Genomic DNA, 15801 nt, shown 5'->3' on the forward strand with positions numbered 1-15801 from the left:
AACTATTGACTTCCCTCACCTTCCCTAGTTTTCATTCTGCCCCTCTTCTCCATTATCCATCCCAGCCAAACATAACTATACCATAGCAGATCTCAGAGTGATCCTCAAATAATAGAAGCCAAAAAGTAGGTAAGCACGAAGTATGTTTCTTTAAAATATACATTAATATGGTTGTATATTTATTTACATCACACCTTTACAAAAAGAATTTTAGTCATCTTACAAAAATACACATATTGCAAGATGATAAACAAAAATTGAGGAAAGTAGGCTGGAGGGAAAACCAGAATTGGAGGAATAAGATGATTCTAGGGAAGTAGTCAGAGCCTTAGGATGGGGAGATATTTTCATCGCTGCCTCTAAAACTTTAATGTCAAAGGCAGGAACTGCTGCTGTAGCGACCTCTCTGGTGGAATCTCCATTGTAAGGGGATCTTGAAAAGGAAAAGACAGGTCAGAAGATCTCTTTGTCTTACAACAAATTAAGAGAAATAGAGACTTTCTTATATTTTATTAGTTGGCCCTGAATATAAACTTAAGACCCATAAAATGATGTCCGCAATGTAAACAACATAGCTGCTTCCAGGGTGTGGTTGAGCTGTAGACAAATTAAAGAGAAAACATGATCTGATCAGTGACATGTTGCGAAGAACTCCTCCCTCCACACCAGCTCGAAGGCCCGGGGGCATGAGCTGCAGATTGTATCATGTCAATCAAGCTACCAAAAGTTTAGTTTATGAACTGATACATAAAATACAAATCTATTGGGGCCGGCCCGGTGGCGCAAGCGGTTAAGTGCGCGCGCTCCGCTGCGGCGGCCCAGGGTTCGCTGGTTCGGATCCCGGGCGCGCACCAACGCACTGCTTGGCAAGCCATGCTGGGCGGCGTCCCATATAAAGTGGAGGAAGATGGGCACAGATGTTAGCCCAGGGCCGTCTTCCTCAGCAAAAAAAGAGGAGGATTGGCGGATGTTAGCACAGGGCTGATCTCCTCACAAAAAAAAAAACAAAAACAAAAACAAATCTATTAAAATTGGGTGGTGGGAAACCACTATTCCAAAAATTGACAGCACGAAAGTCAGGAAATGCACATTTTAAATATTCTCATTTTACTGCTTGCTCATCCAAATCTCACATATATGACCAGCATCTTAGAAACCATCCAAGGAATTAAAAATGTTATTTACTATCAATACACGATTTAGAGTAGCAGAAATTATAGTGGAGTCATTAATCGTCTATTATTTACCACTGTTGTCTGAGTGACCTCAAATAAAACACCTTAATTTAGTCAAAGGAAAATTAAGGTTTGGGTTTCTGTTTTCATTATAAAAAATAGAATAGAAAACAAAAAGTATTTTTGAAATACTATGAAATCCTCAAATCTTACAAATACTTAAGAACTTCAAGTAGTTATTAAAGAATTCACAGTCTGGCTGTAGGAGAGAGTGGGTTCAGAGTATGGACTAAATGAACCCTTAGAGTCTTCCCAGTCTGCAGCAACTTCCAAGCAATTATGACTTACATCATTAGACCATGGTCCAACGGATCTCTTCATTTAAAATTGTATTTGTAAATATTTATGTTTTTATTATCTTGGTGGTTAAAATTTAGAGCTCTGTAAACAGTTGGATTTGGGTTTCACTCTCAGCTCCAAGATATATTAGTGATGAGATCTTGGGCAAGTTACTTAAATTCTCTTAGCTCCAATTTCCTTGTCTGTAAAAGGAGTATAATAACATTAAATATTAAATATTTATTATTAATAATAAATTATATTTTAGATAATTTATATAATTGTAATTTATATAAATAAATTATAATTAAATATTAAAAATTAAATATTAAAAACCTCCTCTTAGGGTAGTTGTGAGGATTACAGGAGAGGAAGCGCAGTTACTGTTAACGTCATCAACATTAGCTCCATTATCGCATTCACTACTACCATTACCAAAGAATTATCGGGAAAAATAGAGGGAGAAAAATATTCATTTTCTTGGAAGAAAAATATCCCAACCCCACGGAAACAGACAAGGGCCATTCATATACGTAATTAGTAAAGTAAAGGCCAAGAATGTTGCTGGACCCAAACTTCTCTAGGTACATTGTGGGGGAGTGGAGCTGAAATGGAACTCACAGCAAGGGCATCACCAGAGTCTAGGAATTTGTGGAAAATAGTAGGAGGCTGGGAGAAACAGAAGTGTCATGCCAGCAGAGGGGACTCAGGATTCTGAGGGAGGTCAGCAGAACACGGACAGTACAAAAGAAGCGATGGCGTTCAGGACACACTACTCCAAAAATATGGTACCTTGGCATATGGAATATTCTAAGCTGACAGAGTTTGAGAAAACATCAGAAGCAGGAAGCTCACTCTGATCTCCTCCCCCCTCACCCTTCTTCCCTGAAACAGGTCATAAAACCTGCAGGTAAGAGGTGCCCTCTCTATACCTGGAGGGAAGGAGCATCCTTATCATGGAAGACAAAGGGATACGGAGAAGAATCCTAACAGGGTTTGCTAAGTCTCCCCCAGGTTACTTCACTTACCTCATACTCCCTAACCTATCCTGTTCCTCCCGACTGCTCACTCTTCATCAGACCTCGCATAAAAATACGAAGGTCTAACTGTTTCTTCATTTTCTGATGAAGGCTCCCATTTCATGTAAAACTCATATTAAATAAATTTGTATGCTTTTCTCTTGTTCATCTGTCCTTGTCAGTTTAATTTTCAGACCCAGCCCAGGATCCTAACAGAGTTGAGGAAAACTTTTCCCTCCCCTACAGAAGAAACCAGACCAAAACAGCATAAAGCCCACTTGCTTGGGCTCAATGTCTAAAAGTCATTATCCCTCCTTAGAGAAGAGATCTTACAAGTTTATGTCAGGATCCATTGCGTGTCTTTTGTAGTGTGTTGCTCTAGTGCTCTAAAGCTCATATTTAGTCACTGTAACATAACTCTAATTTTAGAGTGTGGATTAGGTCATTCTTAGCTAATCTTTTTATTGTCATAAGAACATCCCAAGATTAATAAAAAATATCTGAGTATGGTTATACACAGACAATCTGGATCTGAGGAACAGAAGGTCTTTTGTAGTCCCAGAGTGGGCAAAACCAGGTGACCTACCATTGTTCATGCTTTCACGCAATTCATGTTGTTATAACACGAACTGCTTTATCCAGCCCTAAAATAAGGTGAATTCTATTTGTGACAATCCGATTAAAGCAATTCCTTAAGACACACAATATTTAAAGCAGCGTTATGCGTCACTTCCTGGAAGCCCCCCAGATGCACGGAAATCTCCTTGCAAGCAGAAGTCTTATCTATTTAACCAGCAATGAGGCATGCCCACAAGTTTTCCAAAAATAACAAACAGCAGAAATTACTTCTTCCTGGAACTGTAGGGAGTCATCTTTACCATCTTCACCAAATACTCCGCTGAAAGTGGAATTCCTGGAGAAACAGTGGGCCTCACCCACGGCGGGCAGAAATCAACACGTGTGGAGCTATTGTGGCCCACAGAGCAGACAATCTCTACCCCGCGGAGATCAAGGGAAAGAAAACACTTCATGCTAGGAGCCTGAGAGCCACGCATGTCCCAAGCCCTCTTATTCAAACTCTTTGTACAGCTCCACTGCAGACACCACTGTGTACGCCAAGCCTTCGCTAATTGTTCCCTTAACAGCAAAGAGGGAACGATGACGACAGCAACGATACCATTAGCTGACACTTAAGAATGCTCATTATGCACCCAGCACCAGTGTAAGTGTTTTATTCTATACTAAAACATTACATTTTCCCAGAAGCCTATGAAGTAAGTTCTACTAGGATACGTCTTCTACAGATGTGGTAGCTGAGTCCTACAAGAGTTCAATAACCTACCCAAGGCCACACAGCTAGGAAGGGACAAGCAAGGATTTTAAGTTGAGCTTTTTGACTCTAGAACCCACATTCTCAACCACCACTCTCACTGCCTCTTGGAATAGTGAGGTGTCTCAGTTGATGTTCATTTTCCCCAGCACTCAGAACCTTCTAAGGATTCTAAGCTAGCCTGGAATGAATAAAAGAGGAGGGGGAAGAAAAGGGACAAAAAAGCTCCAAGGAGAGAGAAATAGGATTGATTTAACAAGCCAACCTTTTGTTTAATTTCTGTACCTACTAAATATAGCCCTTCTTCCCTTAAAACTTTTTTTATAAGAGAACAGAACAAATTTTAATGGGAATTGAGCAGAGAAAGGACAAGAGAGCAAGTAAATTGTTATCTGTAGATTATTGCAAATGTAAGATATTCTTAGTAGTATCTGAAGCTGTAAGAAATTCAAGGAATGCAATTCTGTACAGACACTCACTGCTAGTCTGCAGCTTCTGGCAGTCTCTCACCGAAAAGTTATAGAACGTTCCCGTGCTCCTATTCCTAAGGGTCTATTTGGGGAATGAAGGGAAGAATGGTGATCGAGGGACAGATGGAGTGAGTGTGCTCAGGGTGAAAGAATGGGAACTAAAGTACTTACTCGTGCTTTGCGCAAACACAGAGAATTTCTTGTGTGTCAGGAATAATTGCTAAGGATGCACAGAGGACCCCTGCCTTTAACGAGCTTATCGTCTAGTTCAAGAGTTGGCAAACTTTTAAATATTTTAGGCTTTGCTGGCCATAGGTCTCTGTCCTAACTAGACAGTATGTAAATGAATGGGCACAGCTGCATTCCAACAAAACTTTATTTTAAAAAACAGGCAACTGTCTGGATTTGGTCCATGGGCCATAGTTTGCAAACCTTTGTTCTAATAGACACCTCGAGAGGGTGACAGGAAAAAACAATGCCTGTGTTGTTTCGTGTTCACATCTGTTTGTTGTCTTTATCCTTGAACAAATTTTATCTGGGTATCGAATCTTTGGATCTCGTTTAGTTCCTTGAGTGTTTTGTAGCTGTGATTCTGCTGTCTTTCAGCATCAACTGTTGCTGGGGAAAATCTATCACCAGTTGATTTCTTCTGCTTAGAGGTGACTTCCCAGGAGACTCTTTACCTTTGAAGTCCAGGAACCTTATTAAGATATGTCTCAACGATCCTGATATGAAAGGCTCTTTTTTCCACAGGAGATTTTAGCTTATTTATAATTATTGATAAAACAAGTATGTTTGTCATACTATTTTATATTATACTTTCTTTTTCTACTTTAAAGCTTTCTTTGCCATACCATCTTTTGCTTCATGTTTTGTGTTTCTTCTTTAGTAGCATACGTATTTTTGTTCCAGTGGTTACTTTCATGACTGTAACTCACAGTATCGGTTAATTCTGTACTGTAAACAATGATGAATTTAATATATTTTCCTCTTCCTTCCTTCACCTCCCTCATTTGATTTTAATCAACCATTTAATTTTATTCAATAGATACCTTTGCAATGTTCTTTTATGTGGTAGTTTAATGTTTACAATTTTTTTCACTTTTTCACTGAAGTCATATTTGACATCTTCCTGTATTCTTACTATCTTTTCTCTGAGCTCATACACTTCTGCTTTATGTTTCAGTTCCACAGAGGTGATAGGAAAACTAAGTTTATTTAATTTATGGTAGAAAAACTGGTTGTGATTTTTATTTATTTGATAGTAACATTTTTTTCTGAACAAGTGTCTTTCTCTGCCACTACGTTCTGCTGTTTTCCATCACTTTTTCTGGTTTATTCCTTGTATTGATCCTGCACTGTATGTGTTTCATTATTCATCATTGAGGGTAGTGAGTGTTTTCTCTTAACTATGTGTAGGAAGTCTGTGTTGTGTAGATTTCCTGTTACAGGTATACCTGAATATTGTTTGTTTTTGTGTGTGTGCATGTGTGAGTTTGATTACACTTTCCCCTCTCCCCTAAGGGAGATAGACAACTGTAGAGTTTTCTGCAGTGCAAAGACTTTTCCCTCCTCCACTGCCAGAAAAACAGACAGCTTCCTGCAAATATGGCTTCCCTGTGTGATTCTTCATTTAACCTCATCTCCCGTGTTTCCTGAAAGGAATCTAGGTCTGGGGAGTTCTGGCAACTGCTGAGACGTAGATTTTTCACCTGAGGGTGTGCTCTCATCTCCCAAGGGTGATTGTTTCTGGCTATTTCTGAGCTCTTTAGCTGTGGTGTTTCTCTCTGCTTCTTGTGCATCCCTGTTCTTGGACCCACTGCTTCTGGCAGTCCTACATCACTTTTGCAGTTTGGAATTTTTGCTGTCTTTTAGTTTCACTGAAAATGGGGTTTGGGTCTTATTTTTCATTCACCTTTTTGCTTTTGGAGAGTTTCTAGGAAACAAAGGTGAGAATGTTGGCTTTACTGTGTTCAAAGCAGAAATCTCCATGTAAGCATTGATTACCCAGAAATGTGAACATCTGTGAAATTGTAAACTGGCTGAAAGTGACCTAGGGTGATCAGGGCAGAGACACGAAAATCGGAAAAAAGAAAACACTCCATCTTCAGGTTAATAGTTATTAAATACCTGATTGCCTAAGGGTGAGCAATACCCTACTGAGGGAAAAACAAAAATAAAGGAGGGCATCCAGCCTGCTGAGAGAAAGGTGATCCTTACTAAGTGTGTACATGCTCTGCAAAGATAGACAGGATGATGGGCGTGATCATAGGACAAGACTGGGGAAAACAGGACTTTTCTGGGGAAAAAGGCAACTCCCATCACCAATCTTAAGGGTAGGATCTGATCTCCCTTGTTTATAGCTACAATGTCAAGATGAGTTTGCAGAATATGTTGTGTTAAAATAAGAGTTTTGTTGTCACCTATTTTATTACTTTATTTTATTGCTTCTAATTTGATGTATTCATATGCATACCCACACCTACCTAATTTTGCCTAGATGCATAAATGTGATCATTTTCTTTACTGCAGTGTCCTTCTTCTCTTTTTTTCAATAGCTTGTTTCTCCCTCTCTCCAAAGTGGCACTCCCCCAGCCTTGCCTCCTCCCAGGAATCCATGCTACCAACATTTTTTGTCTTTCATATTTTTCTCCTAACTCATAGAATCCTTTTCAGACACAGACACGCGCATACATACCTTTATTTACTTTATAAAAACAAGATTATGTTAAATGTTCTTTCTACATCTAGCATTTCTCACTCAACATTACCTTATGCTAATTCCTCAAAATTGTCTTAAATAGCTTTAATTTGTTTTTTCTGATGTCTGCATAAGATTTCATGGTATAATTATGTACCCTAATTTATTCATCCATCCCACTATTGATGGACATTCACATATTTTCCAGTTTTTGTCACCACAAACAATGCTGCAAAAAACATTTTTACATATATTTTACGTTTGGGCTGCTTTTGTTTCTATAAGATAGATTTCTACAATTTGTAATTGCTGGGTCCAAGGAAATATATTTTTTGCCATCTTAATAGAAACTGCCAATGGCTTTCTGAAAAGGCAGAAACACCTCGTATTTCTACCAGTAGGGTATAAAAATCCCCTTTTCTCTAAGTGCCCTCAATAAATATTTAAATTAGTTAGTTCTGGTTTATATTATTTTCCTTATCAGTCTTGGGATAATTTCCTCCTTTTTGCAAAGTGATGCCATGGAAGACATGGGCAAAGAGAGATTCATAAAAAAAGTCCTGGTGTCAGACAGTCTCTCATATGGAGCTTTGGGAGTACTTACTCAACAAATAGTTTTTCAGGCACTTACTATATGTGCAAACACTGTACAAGGCACTGGTCAAATTTTAAAATATGTAAATATGCCCATAGAAGCATACAGTCCAGATGGGAATAAATTGCAGCACAGTGTCTCTGTTTAGAAAGGCCTAAAATCTGCTTCCTCTTAATGTGTGACTTCTTGAAACCTCAGCTTCCTCATCTATAACATGGCATTGATGATACTACCTATGCTTTGGGGTTGTTTTTGGAAATTATATGAGATGATGCGTGTGAACCACTTAGCACAATGTCTGGCACAGAGCAAGCACTCAACAAGTGGAGGGGTTGTATTATCATTATTATTATTATTAAAGATTTATGTATGAGAGTAGTGGGGTAATAAGATTAGACAAGTCAGTCAAGGCCAGAACGGGGAAGACCTTGACTATCCCATTAAAAAATTTCATCTTTAGATTATGGGTTCTCAAGAAAGAGAGCAATATGATGAAAATGGTGTTCTAGGAAGATTTCCCAGTCAGTCATTAATCTGTGGATAAATTAGGGAATGCAGAGGTTAGCAGCAAAAAGACTAAGTGAGAGGTATATCAGTTAGACGTTGCTTCTGTAAAATGAGTGAGAGTTGAGATATTTTTTAAATGGCACAGCATTGGCACTGACCGGTTACTGCAGGCGGCTGAGTCGTCAGCATGGATGTTGGCTGTAAACAACCCGTACTGCTATTATATACCAGTGCAAACAAGCTGAGTAACAGCCCTGCTCCTGAGTGAGAGAGCACCTTCCTGAAAATGGCTTAAATAATGGGAGTTCATTAACTCGCATAAGAAGAAATCTGAAACAAGATGGTTCTAGAGTTGGCTAACTGTGGAACTTAGCAGGAACTGCCAGGGCCCACCCATATCCCCTGGAACTCACCCTGATCCAAAGGTTTCCCATGGCCAGTACACACAGCTCTCCGCCTGAAGGCTCTCGCTGGCCACAGGAGTGTTCTCATCAACGTGTGTGGGAAAGGCTGGAAGTACTAGGGAGATAACACCCTGGGAGAAGTGCTCAAACAATGCCTCATGGGAGTTAGTGGATAAATACTCAGGTTTCTGTACCTCCTGGGTGGGACAACTCTGAAGTGGGTGCTACACGTTCTCCGGGCTCTCCAGCAGGACTGGGGTCCAGTTGCCCAGGGCAGTAACCTGGCCATTAACACACATTCTGTTGACTTCCTTCCTTTCCCTATCACGTCCCCTCTTTCCTACTGATGTCTCCTAAGATCACTCCCCAAATAAAAATCTTGAACTTCAATATTTTTCTCAGGGTTGGCTTCTTGAGGAGGCCAACCAAAGAAAAAGCGTATAGACTTTCAGCCTCGGGTTTGTCCCACAAGGTGGAGAATCCAGACATTCTTCTCATTTTATCAGAGAAGAAAATACTTTTCAGAAGTCGCACAGCATCTCCTCGCATCTCATTGGCCACGGTGGGGTCGCATGTCCATGCCTTACCATAAATTAATCACAAAGGGAAATGAGATGAATGCAATGTATTTAGACCAATCCTGACTCATATCCTGGGGCACAATAACAGCAGGTACTTGAACAAAATTGGAGTTATGTTACTAAGGAAAGAGTAAGAATGACTCCTGGGTAAGCTCCAACAATCTTATCTAGAAAAGACTTTGCTAATAATTTGGGCATGAGGCAATGAGAACATCTACCGTGGTGTAGGCAGTGAAAATCTTCATCTAAATACTGGACTGGATTCGTCATCCAGTGAGTTCTGAGTCTTTCATCTTCCTTTAGAAAAGATGAGAAGTTTTAGCATTCAGCTCTGTGATTAACCTACCATGAATCTGACCTGCATATTTCTTACATGTAATGGGCTTAATATATCTTAATTTCCCACAATAGGAATAACATTTTTCATAATGATCGGGTATTCACAATGCCCTTTTCTTTCCTTTATCTGAGTGCTCAGACGTACATTAGACCCAGTTAGAAGTAAATTTGCCACACAACAGCCCTTGATTATCCTGCCAAACCATCCCTACGTACTTCCACATTAAGACACCTAACACAGGCATAGGACGGCCGCCTAAAAATCGTTTATTGATGTCTAGACAGTCTGTGTGGCCAAGACAGGTAATGATTGATAACTCAGACCACAAAGAGTCTTTGGAGACAGAATCTAGAGGATATTCTTATTTTGTATGAATGTCTAATGAAAAGACCAAAGTGTCCTCATCAGCCCCCTCCTGACAGCCAGAAGCTGGCTTCAGAGAGCCCTTTTGACTCAGCGTGGGACCTTAGCTGCCATTTTGCTTACTTAACTTTTCCAAAATCCTAGGCAACTGCACAGTTCACTGAGATTGTCTCCCAAAGGTGAGACCTCTCTGAAGAGGTCACAAAGAGAGAATTCCCCCTGGGATGGTCCTGTCAGACATTTCACTGAAGATGGAGGCAGAGAAAAGAGAGAGTGTTTGAGACCCAGAGCTGTCACCACACTGAGCGTGTCGGAATGTACTTGAGCCCAGCTGCTAATGCTGCCGGTGGAATGTGAGAGGCACGAGGTGACAGAATTTGCCTTCAGCGGGCACTCTTTTATCTTTGTTGGCATGGAAATAAATTGGTCTCGCTTTTTATTTCCTCTTTAAAAGTCCTTTAAATTCTAACAAGCTAATGGAGCCAATTCCTTTTGCCAGCCTACTCTAAGTCCATTAACACCCACCTTGCATTTCATCATAACCTTGTGCCCCTTTACAAGCCACGTAATCCTTCATGTTCAGTTTGTCCTGTAGGAGGAAAAACCCCAAGGTGTCTGATAACTCCTGGTTGAGACAGAGATGCAGTGACAGAATGTCAGTCAGTGCAGAGCCCTTCAGAGATGGTCTGCTTGTCAGTCTTGGCCTTGCTGCATCTTTGGGCTGACAGCCAGGAAGACAGGCCATTAGCAGGAGGCCACCTTTTGGCCTTCACTAACCGTCAGAGCTGCAGAAGTAGGGAGCTTGGTGAGCCCTATTCTTAGAAACAAATGCAGAAGGCCCTCCACAGTGGGGAAAAAAGCAGCTGAAGCTTCCAGCTTCCATCTCCCTGAAGAATCAGGCATTGCGCAGGGAAAGACTTGAAAGATTTTGAAGCTTTTTCTCCATGGTGTATTTTCCCTACATTTGTTATTTTGTCTCCTGTTTTTGCATAATATTAATAGGAAAGCCCAATACGGAAGGCACTGTGGTCTTGAATTAGGAAATGGAGGAAGGCAGAGCAGAAGGACAGGGGCCTGTCCACTGCTGGTTTCAAGAGGAATAGAAACCTAGGAATACAGTGAGTGGAAGGAGCTCTAAGGAGAGAAGAAGTCAAATTGAGGCCCTTGGGGTGTCTCTGAGAAGAAGAGGCAAGTGAAGAAAGATGTCCCTGACCTCAGAAAGGTCTACGGAAGTCACACCAAAGGCAGAACTCTGAGAAGCACTGTGTCCAGAGGAGCTGCATGAGTTTTTAAGTCTGGATCTACACCATCCAGTAGGGTCCCCACTCACTGCAAGCGGCTGTTGAGCACTTGAAATATCGCTAGCTGGAATTGAGATACATATCTAATTTTAAAGACTTCAAACCAAAAGAAAGGGATACTGGATGCTCATTAGTTATTTTTATATTGCATGTTGAAATGATAATAATTGTAGCATACTGGGTTAAATAAAATACATTATTAAAAGTTATTTCCTGTTTCTTGTTACCAATTTTAATGTGGCTATTAAAAAATTTTCAATTACATATGTGGCTCACGTTATATATCTATTGGACACTATTGTCCAGACAAAGAGGTGCAGAATTTCAAAACTCTGGGTAGATAAGTTCACCATACTGAAAATTTGCTCTCCTTCTCTGGACCCCAGAGCTTCATGCTTCTCCAACAAGCACTGAAATCAGTCTCAGCAGAGCAGTGAGAAGGGAGAGTTTGGGCCCTGATACTGACAACCAGCCTGGAGAACACGTATGGCTTTCATGTAATGCATTAACTCTTCCTCTGGCCTCCGAAAGGAACCAGCTTTGGGGGATGCTGATGGCATGGGAAGTAGGAAACAGGAAAAAGGTGTCGATTTCCTTCTCTGCACCTATTATTTTTGTTTTTGTTTTAGCTTCACTTTGTCATGGAAATTTGCATCTCCTTGCTGACTCTGACACAGACCAGGCAGTCTATTTCAATAAGCATGCCGTCGGATATGCCTAGTGCCCTCCCTTTTGCATCGAGGCACAAAGCTCAAAATCATTTCATTACTCACTGTCAGGAGGCAATTTGAATATCCCGGAAATGAACTTTGTTCTATTTGCTCAAGTACTGAGGCTTCTTTTTATCCTGTTGACTTATTACTGGAATTTGCAGAACATTTTGTGAATTCTGGTTGATTCGTAGGTTTTGATTTCAAAAAATCTTTTTTTTTTTTGGTTTTGTGTTTTTCCTTTTTAAGGAAACCCATTCACCTGGTTAACAAAAATGAACGATTCATGCAAAGTACAGGCACTTCATCAGATACCTTGCCCTCAATGAACTCCTAGACTAATTGAGTGAGACAGATTTGTTTAAAAAAATTTTTTTTAACAAATACAATGACAAAAATCTGTACAGAATACAGAGGCATGTAAAGGAAGGAGTGATCGGTTTTCCCTCTGGAGAGATCAGGAAAGGCTCTAAGGGCCTTTGAGTTCAGACCCCCCAATACCCCTCACACACACACATACATTCCTGCCCTCAAATCTGAGATCCAAACTAGCATATCTAGATGCCTCCAGACATCACCACTTGGGTGCCTCAGAGACATCTCAAGCTTAACATGTACAAAATGTATCTCACTTTTTTCCAAAAAAACCCCAGACTCTTACCCTGTCAACCCAATGTGCTTCCAGTTTCCACCATCTCAGTAAATGGCATCACTACCCACTCAGTTCTAGACCACAACCTCGGGGTCATCCTTGATTCTTCCTTTTTCCTCCACACTATCCCAGCCACTCCATCTGTGAATCCAGTCAATTCTGAGCCATCACCATCTCTCACCTGGGCCAATGCAGCTGACCATACACAGACTCCCTTCCTCCACTCCTTCCCCTTCCATTCTTTTTTTTTTTTTTTTGTGAGGAAGATCAGCCCTGAGCTAACATCCATGCTAATCCTCCTCTTTTTGCTGGAGAAGACCGGCTCTGAGCTAACATCTATTGCCAATCCTCCTCCTTTTCTTTTCCCCAAAGCCCCAGTAGACAGTTGTATGTCATAGCTGCACATCCTTCTAGTTGCTGTATGTGGGACGCACCTCAGCATGGCCGGAGAAGCTGTGCGTCGGTGCGCGCCCGGGATTCCAACCGGGGCCGCCAGTAGCGGAGTGCTGGCACTTAACCGCTAAGCCCCGGCGCCAGCCCCCTTCCCCTTCCATTCTAATTTCTAGGTAGCAACACACATGACCTTCTACAAACATAAATCAGGTCTTGTCACTTTCCTGCTCACACCTAGCAATGGATCCTAATTGCACGTGAAATAAAATTCCAACACTTATCTCGGAATCTGAAAAGATTTCTTAAACAAGACATAAAAATACTCACCAGGAAGGGAAATAAGAAAAATTGAATTACTCTGAAAATAATAACTTCTGTTCATCAAAGAGAAGTGAAAAGGCAACCCACTAAGTGAGACAAGATATTTACAAAACATATCTGACAAAGGACTCACATCTAGATTATAAAAGAACTCAAGACAACTCAATAAGAAAAATAGAAACTACTCAACAGAAAAAGGAGCTAAATACTTGAACAAATACTTGACACAGAGAATATTCAAATGGCCAACATACATGTGAAAAGGGGGCTCAGCGTCATGAGTCTCCAGGGACTAATTAAAGCTACATTGCAATGCCACTACACCCATCAGGATACCTAATAGGAACAAGGCAGATGGAATAATAATACCAAGTGCTGGAGGGGATGTGGAGCAACTGGAATGCTCACACACTGCTGGTGAGAGTGGAAATTGGTACAAAATGGCTAGAAAACTGGCAGTATCTATTAAAGCTGAATATGTGCATACCCTGTGCCCCAGCAATCCTACCCTTAGGTATATACACACACACACCCCCAGAAATATATACATATACACACCGAAAGACAGGTACAAGATTGTACTGGCACAATTAGCAGCAGTATTCATAAATATGCCCAAATTGAAAATTAACCAAGTACCCATTAACGGTAGATGAATAAATGACTTTTGATATAGTCATACAACAGAATATTCGACAGCAATGAAAACAATTTCAATTACAGAATAAATATAGTTGAATCTCAAGATCATACTGTTGAGCAAAAGACAACAAAAGAGAGCTTACTGTGTGATGTTTGCACTACATCCCAAACCAGGCAAAACTAATGAATGCTATTAGGTGTCAAGTTAGTGACCACCCTTGGCAGGAGTGAAGCCATAGTGACTGGAAGGGGGACAATGGGGTACTTCTGTGTTCTGTTTCCTGATTTGAGTGTTGGGCTATACAGGTTATGTTGAGCATGAGAAAATTTATAAAAAGTATACTTATGATTTGTGTACTTTTCTGTATGTGTCTTAAACTTCAACAAAAGTTAAAAAAAAAAAAAAAAAAGAATCCAAACTTCCAACCACAGCCCACAAGGCCCTGCTGTCTCTCCAGACTCACCCCGAGCTCCTTTACCCGGGTTCCCCTGCTCCGGCCCAGCACCTTTTTTAGCTTCTCCAAGGCACCCAGCTCATTACCACCTCAGGACCCTCACTTTGTCTTCTTCTTTCATTCTGAATTCTCTCCCCACACCCTGTGCCTAGCCAGCTCCAATTCTCCTTTATGTCCAAGCTTAGACATCTCTTCTTGGTCACCACACGCAAAGTAGGTCTCCATCTGTTATTTTCTACCTCAAGCCCTTGTATTCTTCCTTCATAGCACTTACCACAACTTGCATTATTTTATTTGTCTGTGGCATCGGGGGAGGTGTTCTTTCCAATGAGAATGTCAGCTTCATGAGGGTGCAGACTGTCTGTGGTGTGCACCACCGTACGTCAGAACCAGGTGACCAACTCAACCCAGTTTGCCCAGGACTATCCCGGTTTTAAAACTTAAAGACCCACATCCTGGGATACCCCTCAGTCCGGGGCGAAATGAGGTGATTAGTCAGAACATAGCCTGCTGCCGCTACGTAGTGAACGCTTAATAAATGTTGAACAAACAAACGAATAAAAAAAAAAGTGTTCTCCAGGTGAACAAAAAAAGGAGCAGAATTATAGCACTTATTTTCCAAAACTGACATAGAAAGAAAGGCAAAGAGGTCAAGATGGAGGGCCCCTGCGCCCAGCAGGGCCTTTGTCACGTGTTTACTCTATTTGACTGTATATTAGTGCAATCCGGTAGTGGGTCTCCGGCTTTCAAAGTTGCTCTTGTGGTTGGTTGGGCAGTAACCCTTCCCCAAGGCTTCTTCTACTTCGTGGAGAGGAACCGGCTGGAAGACAAAGTAACAGGCACTGCCTGCAAACGAGCTGGTCAAAACATTTCATTTAAATGCTCGTGCTATGTTGGTGTCCTCAGGAAATGGAAGCCCTTCAGAAAATTCACCATTATTCTGTCAGGTAGAGCGATTTTGCAGCCTTCCCGAGCGCCGGGGACAATTTTCACCTCTCTCTGGTGTGTCCCTTGTGGATTGTAGTTTCCTCAGCAGGTGCGAGCAACAGTTTCTGAAATTGCAATGATGACCTAAGTGTGTGGCTCTTCAGCTTTCACTCAAGCCCCCCTTTTTAAGCCACCGAAAGCTCTGTTATGGCCTCCCGTTAGCAGAGCTGCTTCTTGACCCAGCATGTTTTACTACTTGTGCCTGTGGAAGGGATGAGAAAGCCAAATTCAGCTGAAACGAAAGAACAGCAATTTTCACGACTGGGAGTCACAAGTCGGTCCCATGGGAAATCACAGGGCACATAGAGCCTCGGCCACTCCTCATTTCTCATGTCTTCACACACACTCTTACGCATTTTCTGTGGTCCAATACGTCAACCCGGCTTTAGTGGGGAAAGCACTAACATATAAGCATATTGCATTATATTATTCTTTCTAATTCTCCATCATATACTTTCTGCCTTGTGATTTTTCAGTTCCTCCAGTTAAAGGTAAAGTCCATTTCCCCATGCACTG

This window comes from Diceros bicornis, chromosome 2, assembly GCF_020826845.1.
Source record: "Diceros bicornis minor isolate mBicDic1 chromosome 2, mDicBic1.mat.cur, whole genome shotgun sequence".
In the NCBI taxonomy this organism is placed as follows: Eukaryota; Metazoa; Chordata; class Mammalia; order Perissodactyla; family Rhinocerotidae; genus Diceros; species Diceros bicornis.